This window comes from Rhineura floridana, chromosome 1, assembly GCF_030035675.1.
Source record: "Rhineura floridana isolate rRhiFlo1 chromosome 1, rRhiFlo1.hap2, whole genome shotgun sequence".
NCBI classification, from domain to species: domain Eukaryota; kingdom Metazoa; phylum Chordata; class Lepidosauria; order Squamata; family Rhineuridae; genus Rhineura; species Rhineura floridana.
This window is the reverse complement of record NC_084480.1, coordinates 260324184-260338780: the sequence shown is the minus strand read 5'-3', so window position 1 is coordinate 260338780 and position 14597 is coordinate 260324184. Positions and strand designations below refer to the sequence as shown.

Here is a 14597-nt window from a genome sequence, read left to right as displayed (position 1 = left end):
CCCTTCTTCTCTCCCCCCTTCCCTGAGCTACAGAGTCTGTGCTGTGAATATAGTGACAGCAGCAGTAGCAGTGAGAAGGGAGCGGAAGACATTAGAGCCCGCGGTGCCCAAAAATGAGAGAAAATTAATATAAATTCTGCTGTAGCGCCAAACCAGCCACATTTTGCGCAAAAACGTTCCAGGCGGGGTGTACTCTCTGGACCGGGCGCTAGGGTCCCCGCGGTTAAAGCTTTGGGGGCGCTGGAGTCACTTTGCGGCATGCAGTGCCCTTCTCCCTCTTTTTATTGGACAAAAGTTTTTTTTCTTCTTTCCTCACCCCCCCCCACCCCATAAAGAAACGAAATCGCCTCCTGTCTTGATTTCGACCGGCCAGAGAGGCTTTCCTTTCCCTTCTTGCGTGGGTTTGAGAGAGAAGTTTGCTAAGGCAAGCATGTTGGGGGGGTGGGTTGCTTTGGGGAATGGGGGTACGTTAGCTGGAAGCAGGAGAGATCTGGAGAGAGAGCAGGGACAGCTTGTTGTCAGTATCATAAACAACCAAAATGGAGGGAGAACTGAGGCATATAAGAAAATTAAAAATAACCAAAAAAATCCTAAAAATTGCCCCAAATCGTATCCGTTCCCCGATTTCTCTCTAAGAGATCAGATTGAGCCCCGCGTCCTCTCACGTCGGTTTTTCAGCTCTCAGAGAACAAGGAGTTAAAATTGATGCCTATTTTTGTTGTTGACTGCTTTGGAAAGGCAAAAAGCAGCTCGTTCCCGACAATGCGAGAACATGAAAATCCCCTTTCTCCCTTTAATGGCGGTGGGAGGGGGGAATGCACGAACTGCACAACTTTGGGGCAATAAGGAGCGATTGCAAAGTAGATAAATGCTACCATTTGCCAACTTTGTACCTTGGTTTTCTTGCCTTTTGTTTGTTGGGGGGGCACATGTGGAAGAAGGGGGAGTTGGCGCGAAATGCAATACCTATGTATTGCCTTTCTCCCGATCTAATTATGATATGTAATCCACAAGAGCAAATCTTTCCGGTTTATGGAGTACCTTTTCGTTGCCTATGGATCTCCGTGTTTGTGTCTACTGTCTGTAAAGTGCATTCTGTTAGCGTAATATGGGCTAGCAGCAGCGTGCCATAGGGAAATTAAAAAATACACATAGTATTTGGAAGAGAACTGGTGACTTTCTCTAACCTGCTATTTCACCTATTCAGTGTCCCGGGAATAATGTAATCTGCAGTTTTCTCGTTTTATTGATAAAAATGCTGCCTCAACTTGCATCACATGAATTAAACACGAAAGTGCTGCTGATGTAGGTTTCCACGTGGGATCAGGGACAGAGCAGGGTATCTTAAAGAGACAGCTCCTCTTTCCTTCTAGCTATCCTCACCTATGAAGAATCTCTGGCTACAGTCGTCTTGGATTTGTAAAAGTGTAAAGCCATAAATCAAACTCAGAAGGCAAATTAGTGACTCCTTTCACTGGTGGGATTGCATTAACTCCAATGGGGCTCTTGTGGTGTAGATAGTGATTGGCTTATCCCTTTGTACGAAAAATTGATAGATACTGTTTAGACCTAGCAGATTTTACCTGTGATGTAACTCATAAGTGTGGTGTGGTGGTTGAATTTTAATTCCATTGTTATGTTTTGGAAATAGATTTTGGAATGGTGTGTGTAGAAGTAACCTGAATTATAGTATTGTTCTGCTAGTTTTCAGTTCCCTGAAGGGATACCTGAAATCTAATGGCCTTTACCGTATAATTTCAAAGCCATTTTGTACATAGATACGTTGATAACTTGTGTTTGAATATCTTCAGTTTTATTGCATTGGTTAAAAATGCAAACCTGTTTGTTTCAAGCCTGCAGACAGTGTTCAAAGGGTTTGAATATATGCCATATTCTAAATTGCTATATTACAAATTTGTGAAACATCCATACATTTGGTTTTATTGAAATATGAACTAACATTGAGGCAGATCTTGATTAGGTGTGCTTTTATTATTTGTTTCTTGAGAATAAATTTGGGAGGGGGGCAAATTCCAAGAAAGGATCAATGATAAATACTGCTACTCATTTTTATACATGTGCAGCTTCTGTGATGTGAAACTTTGTCTATATAGACTTGACTTAAATGTTTGAAAAGCTCTTGGACAGTAGAATAGCTTTTCAAAAATCTCTTGTTACCAGATTTTGTGTTTCTCATGCACAATTACATTTTCTTTAAAGTGATGTGCTCTTTCACTATCTAGATGTAAATCTAAATTCAACTCCGTTAGGAGGTATTCTAACCAAAGAGATGGACTGAACTTTGAGAGAAATTTCATCAGTTATATTTCCTTGTTCTGTATATAGCAAATTAATTTTCTGTTAGATGTGTAACATGTTTCTATGCATTTTTACATGAGTCTCATTGAGTTGAGGAGGCTTGATGCTGCAATATACATAGGATCGCAGTTGTAATGATAGATGTCCTGTGTCTCTTTTGTATTGTGCAGTAGTTTATTATTGGCTTGGATAATCGTATGGCTTCAGATTTTTGCATGAAAGCACCAAGTATTTCAGTAGCTCAATCTCAAAAATTAAATCTCATCAATTTTTTTTAGAGAATGGATAGATTCATTAGGGGGAAGATTAATCTGTTAAATTAATTATAGGCACATTTCTTTTTACAGAAGATTTCTCTATTTTTACCATAAGCTTTACCATTTAATTAAAATAGAAAAGATCTGAAAGCAAACAAACTTGGCAAATGGCTGACACATGCTATATGTTTAAAGAATGCCACTTAAATAACTAGTGTTTGTAGATAAGTAATGTTAATGTACCAGTTAGACATCAAGCTCATAAGTGCATCTAGGATAAGTTGGAAATGAACCTGTATTCAGTTCTTATCCTGAATACATTTTATACACTATTGGTGAACACACACATTTCATAATGGGCAATAACAGTAAGTGTGTGCCATACATAAATAGATAAGTCCAAAACTTGTATTTTAATATCTTGAGATGTATTGTCTTAGTTGTACCTGCTGTACAAATACCAAGTATCATAGTAAAGACACTGTCAAAGAAATTCATAGTTCCGAACCCTCCAATTTGAATTTTATTTTCCTCCCTCTCATGAAAGCTCTCCATAAATAGAGAACCTTTAATGCCTTTAATTTTGAATGCCTGTTTCAGCAATACATTTAATAGTAAGGAGACTGAGAAAAGTAACTATTGGTAGAACACATCTGAGCTCTTACCATTTTGTTGAGAATTAAAATAGCCTGAAACGCTTTCTCTTTAAAACAAATGAATTTATGGTTGCTGGTAAAGCTGTATTGATTTTTGAGAACATTTAAGTTTGTTAAAACTATTGAGCATTTGTATCAAACTTTTGGTTGGTTAGTTAAATGTTTTTAATTGAAATGTTTTAGAATTCATATAATGTGAAAATCCATATTCTTACATACTGCACGTTGTAAGGGTTCTTCAGTGAATCTTAATGACCAGACTTCTCTGTCATACTATTTGTCTTAAGCAAAACCTTTGAAGTCTAAATTAGCTTTTCAATTTTTTGTTGTAGGTTTTAAATGTTTGGTGTGTATAAATTTTAACTACATTTAATAGTCATCCTCTTACTAACCTTTTTTTGTTAAAATGGTGCCTTGCCTCACCAATTCTACTCTGTTAGAACAGATATTTGAAGCTGCTCACTTTAATGAATTCATCTAATTCCTTTCTGTTGTAAGTTTGCCTTCTAGTTTGAATAGTCATAGAAAAGCACCTTATAGTGGTGTAATCATCTGTCCTTAATAGTGAAACGTTAATATTTTTATGCACTTAATGATATACTATAAAAGCATTTTGAAAAATTATTTTGATTATACAGAACTTACATTTTTATATATAGTGTTCATACCCTTCATGAGATGCCCTGTAGTGGTCTAAATAGATGATGATAATGATATGGTTCTGTAAGCAAATATCTGCTGATACCATTCATTTGATTTGATAGAAAGATGTATTATCTGTCCATATGAAATATTGACCATATTTAACGGATTACTGTTTAAAAAGCCTTGTAGAACAATGTAAAATAATTCAAATATGTGGATAATCTAATATTTTGTACTGATCTAACATTAAATATGTGTTTGAAATCTTAACACATGATGGATGGTTACTGCATTAAGCAAGTAAAAACATATCAATAATGGAGAATGTCTGTATTAGGAAGAAAACATAAGAAGCAATTGTAGTCTAGCTCTTGGTTTGTAGATGGGATGGATTTGTAGATAGAATTTGAATAGGCGGAATATGTGACCTTTTCCCTGGAAATATTAGTATAATTTTTCTTCTAATGGTGTATGAATTTTGTTTGCTATTGTATAAGTAAAAATTAATTTTTTTCTGTAAGGCATTATTGTCTGAACTTCTGTAGCTATTGCTGTAGCTGTACAACAGACATATGAAAACTCAGCACTGAGTAAGCCGTAAAAAATGTTAAGTGTTTGGTTTTGTACATAACTGCTTGATTGGAATCTTATATTTTAGCTACCTATACTTGGCATATATATTTTTCAATATGTCTTAAGATATGACAGAAATAACTTTTAGAATCTCATTTCTAAGAATTTACTTTTCAAAATTTTTGTCTTAATTGAAAGTCCTGGGTTCTTTGAGCACTCATGATCAATACAATTGTTGGAATTTACACTGCCTATGTTTTGTATTTTAAATTACTACAGAATTGTTACGGGATTTTTTGATGGCAGCATATGAATTTATAGCAAATTTGAAAGGAAATATGATGCAGTCATGTTAATATTAGTTTATAAAACAAGCTTGCTTACTCTTCTCAATACATTCTAACATATTTTCTGTATTAAGGAATATACATATTAGAATGTTGCATGTGTATGCATACCTCTTGCCAGCTCCACAACCCATATAATCTTAAAATGTGTAAATGAATATAGAGTGACCTAGTATAATTTGCAAGAAGAAAATAAAACAGATTATTTGCAAAACAAATAATGTCTCTTTAAAATGAATGTGAGCTAACAAGTCATACTATTCAGAATAGAATTCATACTCCATTAGTTAAAATGTTAAGAGTTTAAGAAGAAAAGTGAGGGAGAATTAAGAAAAAAACATACTTTTATGGAAAAATTAAGACAAGCAGCATGGGGAGAAAGTGTCTTGCAAGAAGCTGTTATAATCGTATTTGCACTTGTTGTGCCAAATGTGTCGCTTTGTGGAGAATATCCCTAGAAATCAGATTAGAAAGTGTTTAATGGGAATTAGTTGTCACCTTTTTTATACAAATGCTATTTTTTTAAAAGCTAAGATCTGATTCATATGTAGACAAGGTGAACTGGTTTCTGATTCATATGTAGACAAGGTGAACTGGTTTCTGATTCATATGTAGACAAGGTGAACTGGTTTCATTAATTTTCAACAGACCTTAATTTGTGTGTTGTGATAACATCATAAACTCAAATTACTGTGGATATAGATGGGTATATTGAATTTCTGCCATTAAGCAGCTTTTAAGCATAGATCTTTGATTTTAATTACAAATGATGTTACTGATTTGTAGCCAGTAGTTAATTTTTTTAAGTGCTGGTCAAGTCACTAATATACTGTCTTACAAAAAAAAATTTAATGTGTAATAATGATATTCCATGTTCGTTTAAAAGTGTTCTTGAATTGTTTGTTGCTTGAATATGTTTGGTTAATGAGAGATTGCTGCAACATTCTGCAATTACATTGTGAGAAGTGGAAGGAACTGGTTTTGTTACCTCATATTGTATGAGGTATATTATCATACGTAATAAAGCAATCCTGGTAGCATGTAATGAAAATTGAATATACTATGCTACTGTTAACATATGACTCTTTTAGATATCTTAGTTACATACTGGTGATCAAGATTTGTTTAGAATTAACAGCCAGGAGAAATTCAGATATGTGTTTGAAAAGAATTATAGAAAATATTTTTGTTCTAGAAAAGTGGGAATATTTTTATACTTAATATTAAATGTCAATTGTAAACTTGATAACTGGCAAATCATGTTATAAGAATTATCTGTAGCTTAATATGTAAAATATGCATTAGGGTATTAAATAGTGGTGTATATTTTGATACTAAAAGTTTTCTTCAAAATACCAATATTTTTGCTTGAGGCTTTATCTTGGAAAGCTCAATATAAGTTCTAGTTCCACAACAAATTATTTAGTACTCTTAGCTAGCACAGGACTATTATTTGCCTGGTCAGAAAAGCTAGGTCAATGTTTAAAGCAATAGTAATGTTACTAAGTACAAATTTTTAAAAAACTTCTGGAATTAAACTTTCCTGTCACATCAAGCAGACTGTTAAATCTGATTTTGCTTGTTGGAAGAGAGCATAGTTGATGCAGGTTTAATTGCTTTCCTCTAGGGGACTTTTAAGAAACCATGAACCATGTATCTAAAGAACAGCTCCAGCATTGCATGCTTATAGAAAATGCCAATTCAGTTAGATCTGGTGTATTTTATTCAGTGTCCATACCTGAAGTATGTATAGATTAAAGTATAAAAACTTTTCTCCCTCTAGATAATTTGACATGCATTTCAATCCACTGAAAGACAATATTGCCAAGTACATCTGTGCTTGCTATTACAGCAAACAAACTTAATACTACAGTAGGGCCCCGCTTATACGGCGGGTTAGGGACCAGGCCCCCGCCGTAAAGCGGAACCCATTGACTATAATGGGTCGCGTCATGCAAAAATGCCCCAAAAGCGCAAAATCAGCTTTAAAATGGGGAATTTCCCCTAATTGAAAGTCACCGCATCAGCGGAACGCCGGAAAACGGAACACCGTAAAGCGGGGCCCTACTGTATCAGTAGTATATACTGTGATTTTTATAGCCTGCTCTGTTCCTAATATTTGGGAAGGAGAAAAAATAATTTTAATTCTCATGCAAAACCAAAGAAGGCGAAATGTTTCCCTACAACTGCTCTATGACTTTGTGACTGGACTGATTGCTATTATAGTCCAGTTCCATTAACAACTGACCACACCAGACCCAATGGCATTAAGAGGAAGGCTAGTTTGAAACAAGAATATTATGTGGCTTTTTAATGAAATGGCCAACCATATCCACCATGCTTACTGATTTGTTTTAGTAACCTAATTTGTTTAAACACCTGCCCACTCCAGAACCCAACAACCTTCAACATTTGCTTGATTGAGACTATCTGCTGAGTAGCAATACTTGCTGGAGAACCACTAGGCAGAGGTGGTGACAGTGAAATCCGGCTACTTGGGACCTTCAGGACCCATGAAGATATAAGTGGCACTGCTGTAAAGCAGTGGGTTGCTGCTAGTGGGCTACTTGAGAAGGGGTAGCCCCAAAGAGGGTGACACTAAAGGGGAGTTTCTCCTTTAGAGATATGTGAGGACACTCCCCTTTTAATTTTAGTGGTTGTACGTGGTGTGCATGGGAAGGGTTCCTGGATTAGAATAGGAATCACGTGGTGGTTGGAAATCTTCAACTAGGGTGAGACAAGCTGGGCTCTTTTTAATGAATGGTGAGTGATTGAGGATATGTGTTATGGTAATGAAAACTGAATGGGCTGGGAATAGATTTGTTGTAATGGCTGCTAGGTAGAGCTGGTATCCTTTGGAGGGTTATGAGCTGGTAGTGGTTGGATGAGATTTTTGTTGAGTGCTTTTATGTGTGTGACTAGATACTGAGAATTAATATTGTGAGGATGGGTGGAGTAGAATGGTGATTGTGTTCTAGGATGTGTCTGTGGGAATATGGTAGTGAAGAGGTTCCCTGATTCCGGTGATTATAGGCAAAGGAAGGTGTCATGTTAGGTAGAGAAGAGGGTCATTTGCATAGAAGGGGACATGGCCATATAAAGGCTGTGTTGTTTTCTGATCCTCCCCCTATCATTGTCATATTGTAGCTTTGCTGTTGGGTCTTCTGCTATGATGGTGATGATGCTATTTAGCACCAGATTGGTTCATAATAAGACTACTCATGAAGGAGCCAACCTGGCATGTATTTCTGAGACTTAAGCAGGATAGATCTTATTCAAGTTTGCTCCTCTAGTTTCTTGACACAGAACCAGCCCAAATTGGAGGAACACATGTCTGCAAGGTTCCTGTAGTCCATAAAATTAATTTCTCTGGCTAGGTAACTTTCCTATTCTGGAACAGGCTTTGAGAGTCTGGTGTAGGATCATCAAGACAGACTAGGAGTGTTGCTGGTATGCCAACCACCCTATTGTCCAGCAGGCTCCCTGACCGAGATTGCCAAGGTAGTCTCCAAGGTGGTGTTGGAGTTGCTCTGGGACATCCTTGCTCACTTGGGACTTCATGGCCTCCATGAAAACCATGGGGCTGTTTCAGTGTGTCATTGACCTGACACACACTCAATCTCATCTTTGCTCCAAAGTTGGTCTTGCAGCACCATCCCCCCCCCCTTGCAGGGGTGAGGGTGCCATTAAAATCCATACTGCAGCTAAGAGCTGGACCTTGGGACTGAACCCCAGGGCACTTCGGCCCATAAGTCTCTCAGATGCATGGATCATATTCACCAGGAGCTGTACGCGGGCATAGTTTTATGGAACTGCCTCCCAGTTGGGGTCAGGCAGTCTTCCTATCTGTTGAACTTCCATTGCCTATTGAAGATTTTTTTTATTCCAACAAGCATTTTAACTGAATTCTGATTTTATAGTTTTAACATATTTTTATTTTCATTGTATTGAGTTACTTGTACACTACTTAGAGACTGTTATCATTAAGCAGTATATAAATTGTCAAAACAAATAAATATGACTAACCAGAGTGGTAGATAGGAGCAGCAGCAAACAGGTGTTGCATCAGCATTCTTTTTTTCTTATTTTCAAAAGCCTTTTATAGATGATTGGCAGCTAGCTGGGCATGTACATTGTTACAGGTGCTCATTTTATTATTTTTGCTGTTAAAATATATTATTCTTTTCTACAACAAAAAGCTGCTCATTCCCAAGTAAATGTATTTAGCATCAGGGCAGCAGAAGCAAACTCAATCTTATTCTGGTATCTTAGATGTTACTATTATTTTCAGTTCTCTCCTGGAGGAACCTGATTATCTGTTCACATGCCAGTCTAGGCTTAGGCTTTGTGTGGGGACCAATTTGGCTTAGCTTGCCCTGATGATTGACCTTTGTTGAGAGAGCGACAGAGGACTGTAACCCTATTACTGTTATTCAGTCTCATGGTGGCTTTTCATACCGGCCATGGGGTTCTCCTGAGCTGTTTGTGGGTTTAGGGTGAATGAACAATATTGTGGTAGTTCTGTTCCTACTTAAGGGGCCAGTGTCAAATAATTATATTGGGTAACTATAACTTTTCCCCTTCGCAATTTTGCTGTGGAGTGCTGCAGGGTACCATATTGTCTCCAGCACTGTGTAACCTCTACAGTAGGGCCCCACTCATACGGCGGGTTATGTTCCGGACCCCCGCCGAAAAGCAGAACTCATTGAATAGAATGGCGTGTGATGCCCCCAAACTGCCGTAAAAGTGGAACAAGCGCCGTATGAGTGGGGCTTTAGTCTAATTGCGTCTAATTGAGACCACCGCATTAGTGAATCCCCATAAAGCGGGGCCCTACTATATATGAAATTGTCAAGTCTTGGAGCATGGTGTTGTCTAGCATGATGTCTAGTTCCATTTCTCTGTTAAATCTGAATTGGGTGTAGCCTTGCGTGTTCTGAATTGGTGTCAGGTTTTGATGAGTGGTTTTGGGGTTTGTAAACTGAATGGTCTGCCTATTCTAGATGGGGTTGAATTCCTGTTAGTTTGGAGGTGCTTCTTGATCAATCTTTATCCCTGGAGGCTCAGGTGACCTTGGTGACTTGGATTGCTTTTCACAGCTGGTGTGCCAATTATACCCTTTCATGGATGAGCTGATTTGGCCACAGTTACTCATGCTTTAGGAACCTCTAGATTAGATTATTGCACTGCACTCTATGTGGAGCTACTCTTTAGGGTTGATTCAGAAGTTGCAGCTGATATTGCTATTTATTAAATGTGTATTCCACCCTTTCTGTCTAAGGAGCAAACAGCGAAAAGTTAAAACAGTACAACTTAAAATCAAAGAAGAACACATTTAAAACAATTAAAAATCATCTAAATCATTTAAAACAAGCACCTACCCTCACAGTTACTGGCCATGGCAACTGTGAAATTAGTATCTGTCAACCATCATCAGGGATGTTTTTAACTTTCTGCTGAAAATCAGTAATAGGGGAGACAGGTGTACCTCACAGGGAGGGCATTCCACAAAGAGGGAACCACCACCAAAATGCCCTGTCTCAGTTGGATATCAGCTGGGCAGCAACCAGAGGTGGCACAACCAGTAAGGCCTCCTCTCTCCATCTAGGGCCTGAGATGGTTGCTATTGAGGGAGTTGCTCCTTTAGGTACTTGGATCCCAAGACATTTAGAGCTTTGTATGCTAGTACTGACACACTGAATTGGGCTCAGTAGCTCACTGGCCGTCAGTACAGTGCTTTCAGGACCAGGGACACATGGTCCCATCAGGCTGTCCAACTTATCAATCTAGCAGCCGCATTCTGCACTAGCTGCAGCCTTTGGACCATCTTCAAAGGCAGCCCCACATAGAGCGCATTATAGTAGTACAAGTGGAAGATCACTAGAGTGTGAACAACAGAGACGAAGCTGTCATAGTCCAGGACAGCTGTAACTGGCAAACCAGCCTAACCTGGGCATAAGCGCTCCTAGCCACAGAAGCTGCTTGGGACTCCATTGACAGGTTGGAATCGAGCTCATGCAAAAATGCTGTGGGTAGGATGTTTAGTGGACATATTACACTTACGCTGAAGGAATTGCAGTGGCTGCCTGTTCACTACGGAGCAGAGTTTTAAGGCTTTGTTAGGACCAGGCCCTGAATAGCTTAGGGCTAGGCTATCTGAAAGAGTGCCTCCTTCCATACACTGCATACATTCCTAGTCACTGCAATCATCGTCTGAGGTTAGAGATTTGAAGGCCCAGGAAAAAATGGGGGAACCATTTTTTTCTGAATGTTTCTGTTTTTTCCCTGGGCCTTCACATCTCTGTCTGAGGCCCTTATTGTGCCATATCTAGCAGAGATGTGACTCAAAGGCCACCCCTTAGAGATATGACAGGTACCTATTATTATTATTATTATTATTTATACCCTGCCCTTTTTCCACACTGGAACTCAAGGCGGCTTCCAGATGAAAGTAAGTACATATCATTAAGAACATATAAAACATATAAACATATAAAGATCAGCATTAAAACAATTAAACTATTAAGATGTTAAAACCAGTTAGACACATACTTCAAATACTGCAACCCAGTTTAAGAGCATACAAGTAAAACAATAACATACAGCACCCTCTTCAATCACTACCCTTAAAGCCTTCAGTTCCAAAGGCCTGCCGGAAGAAAAAAGTCTTTAGCTATCGGCAGTGCAAGTGTTCTGCTGGTTGATAGAAACGTATCTATTCATGAGCGTATACCTAGACCCTGATCATTATAACTGGCTTTACTGAACTCTGGATAGTCTGGTTTATATTTTATTGTTCTATTGTACTAGCTTTACTTTACACAATGAAAGGCAATCTATAAATTTTAAATACAGTAAATAGTTTGGTATGAAATTTGGATCTGCACATAGTAGAAGTAGCATCAGATGTTCTATAAATATTTGATACGGTACAGTGCATGGTTATTCAAACCCCAACTTCATTGGAACTAATGTGTTTTTTTAATGCACAATAGCTCTACGTGCAATTATGGCCATTTATATTCTACAGATCTTAAAAAGATTGAGTTGAATCCAACAAAATCATTGCACAAATGAAATGATTTCTGCAAGCTCAACAGAACTCCTCCTTTCTTTTACATCTGCAGTGCCTTCACATCTGCTCTTCAAGGGCTGGGGGAACCAAGAAAGCAGATTTAGAGGAATGTGGTGGAAGGGGGGGGAGTTCCATTGGACTTGCAGAGGTTGTTCCACTTGCTCCATGATTTTGTTGGATTAAATCCATAGGGTGGAATCCAGTTGGTGCCCCTCTCTCACACATTATAGAGATCAGGTTCTGCTTGTGATCACAAACATTACTCACAGTAGTAAGTGGCCTTTGATTAAAGAACCATTATATGTTCATTTTGATCAAAGAAATTTGTATATTTTTGACTGGTATGGTGTAGTAAATGAATAAAGTGACTTTGCCTTGGGAAATGTGGGTTTGAAACCCCTGCAAAATCATGACAGTTGCTTAAGTGAACTTAAGCAGGTTTTTCCTCTCAACCTATGTCAAGGGTTTCTGTAAGGATAAATGATTTTGGAGCCCTGCATGCTAAAATTAAGTTGCAAAACTGAATTGGGTTGACATTCCCACTTATCAAGCAGCTCATTACATAGCAGTTTTATTGTTAGATTATTCAGTTATGCCACACTGTTTCAAATGTGTACTTTTTAATTAAGAACAGTGATAACATCATGTAATACATGCAAAAACTGAAATCATAGAAGTCTTGCAACAGGAATGGGAATTACATATAAGAAAATTTCAATATTTGTCACCAAATTAACTAAATAAGCTGAAACCTGTTGCTTCAACAAGGAAAAAAAATATTTTTATCCAAATTTGATCAAGCCTCAGCAAAAATTTAAAGGAAACGGGTCAACATAGTCCTTCTAAAAGTTTAAATGTGTCCATACATTTATAAAAATATAATTCTAGGTGTTGGATACAAGAGAGAGCAGTCAGATATTCATGCAACCCTTTCCATGGTTATCTGTTCAGATGTCCTTGTCCTTTTTACTAAGTTTTAATACCAGAATTAAATTTAGTTGACCACTTAGTTCTGTGAACCCATTCTTAGAAAAGATATATATGTTGATATTTCTGTCCCATATGTACTATTTCATATGAAGGTTGAGTTCTAGACTTGGTTATAAAACTGTGATTTCTAACAGTAGATTCCATAGCACAATCTCCATAGCACAATATCTGAATGCCGAATACCAAGCTATACTGAGAATATATAATTTAAGTAAGACAGTTGTTGGGAGGTTTGCAGAGCCATTGAAGCCCAGCTTAAGCTTTACCATTTGAATACACGGGAATTGAATTTGTTCCTTATAGTTAGTTAATGGACTAATCCAAGATGGACTAATTCAAGACCAATCTAACACAATGTCTTTTCAATCACAAAGTGTGCTATTTCACAAATGTTCAGATTGTGCTATGTTAGATTCTAGTCTGGTATGATGTTGGTACCTGATGAAAGTAGCTGCCAATCTGTGATTAACATAGTCCACAAATTAGTGTGTGCCAACTGACCAGATGTTCAGCCTTCTAGAGCAGCTCCCAAGATAGTGTGCTATTTTGTTGCTTCAATAAGCTTGTACTGTTTAAGCAGAATACACACTTGAAATTTGCTGATATGAATAACATGTGCTAAAAGCACCTCCATGCCCTGTCTTTTACAGATGTGAGTGCTGCAAGGGCATGAGGCTTCACCTTCTTCATAGTGATGCCCACGTTGTGGAACTTTGCCAGACAAGGTAGACCTGGCCTCATCTCAACTAGATTTCTCTTGGTGGGTTAAAATGTTATTGAGAGCATTTACTGCTGGCTGATAACTGCTGTCTGTTGATTTTACCATATGCTTTTTTCCCTTGGTGTGTTTCTTATTGTAAAATCTCTTGTTTTTAGATTGCATTGTTTTTATTTATGCCCACTTTTACTTTTTTTTGTAGCAGAAAATGTAGGATGTAAATAAAAGCCAGCACCAAGGTTTTTTCCTCTTGCTCACATTTCACCACTTACCGTGAAAAGTAACAAAAAAGCTCCTTGACTAGTGACTATATGTGGGTAATAGAAAGATGATACTATAGCAGATTTGTAGATCAAAGGACCCTGCAGACCAGGTGCCTTGTTTGGTATGTAGGCCACCATAACTCCAGTATACACCTTACAGAGGCTACAGCTATCTAGAAACAGAAGGCAGCTCAAATAAATGAAAATCAACTCATTTATTGTAATACTTGGTGGATTACTACGCAGTTCCTTATAGAAAAGTTGCAGTAGTCATCTGGGACCATAGAAATGATCAAATGCCTGGTGTCAACATCTAATGCTTTAACTCTAGAAAGCTATCGGCCACTGCTGATTGTCCTCCTTCCAAGTGCAACTGTCTAGTATTTATTTATTAAAGCATTTTTACCACAATATTCAGTCAAAAAGGCTCCTAGAGCCTACACATTAATTAAAAAGAAAAACAGGCTTGCAGTCTAAAAGATGCAGCACACAAGGAAAAAATAAGTATCCTTCCTGAGAATGGAGTGGGGGAGCAAATTAAGGCACAAGAGATCTTCCAAAAGTAGCTGGAATAGAAATAGTTTAGGAAAAGGAGGAGCAGTAAGGATCTGGGTTCCCCACAGAGCTGATGGAATAGTAGGTGATGTTGCTTACCATGTGTGATTGTCAGGTGGGAGAAACAGAGGATATCAGACTAAATCATACTTGGAGCAGACCCATTGAAATGAATGAATTTAAGTTCATTACTAAAACT

The 14597-nt window shown here is 37.8% G+C and overlaps 1 protein-coding gene across 6 annotated transcripts in view; it reads left to right on the top strand.

Moving 5' to 3' along the window:
- The window catches only part of PLAG1 (PLAG1 zinc finger), a 49984-nt gene that overhangs the window by 1018 nt on the left and 34369 nt on the right, over positions 1-14597 (top strand). For 4 of the 6 annotated variants that reach the window (XR_009759356.1, XM_061599120.1, XM_061599173.1 and 1 more), the window contains exon 2: positions 13513-13622. The exons of 1 other annotated variant lie outside the window; for it this stretch is intronic. The gene's annotated coding sequence lies outside the window, so the exon portion shown is untranslated. The remainder of the gene's footprint in view (positions 1-13512; positions 13623-14597) is intronic. One more of the 6 variants, XM_061599126.1, reaches the window with a different exon arrangement.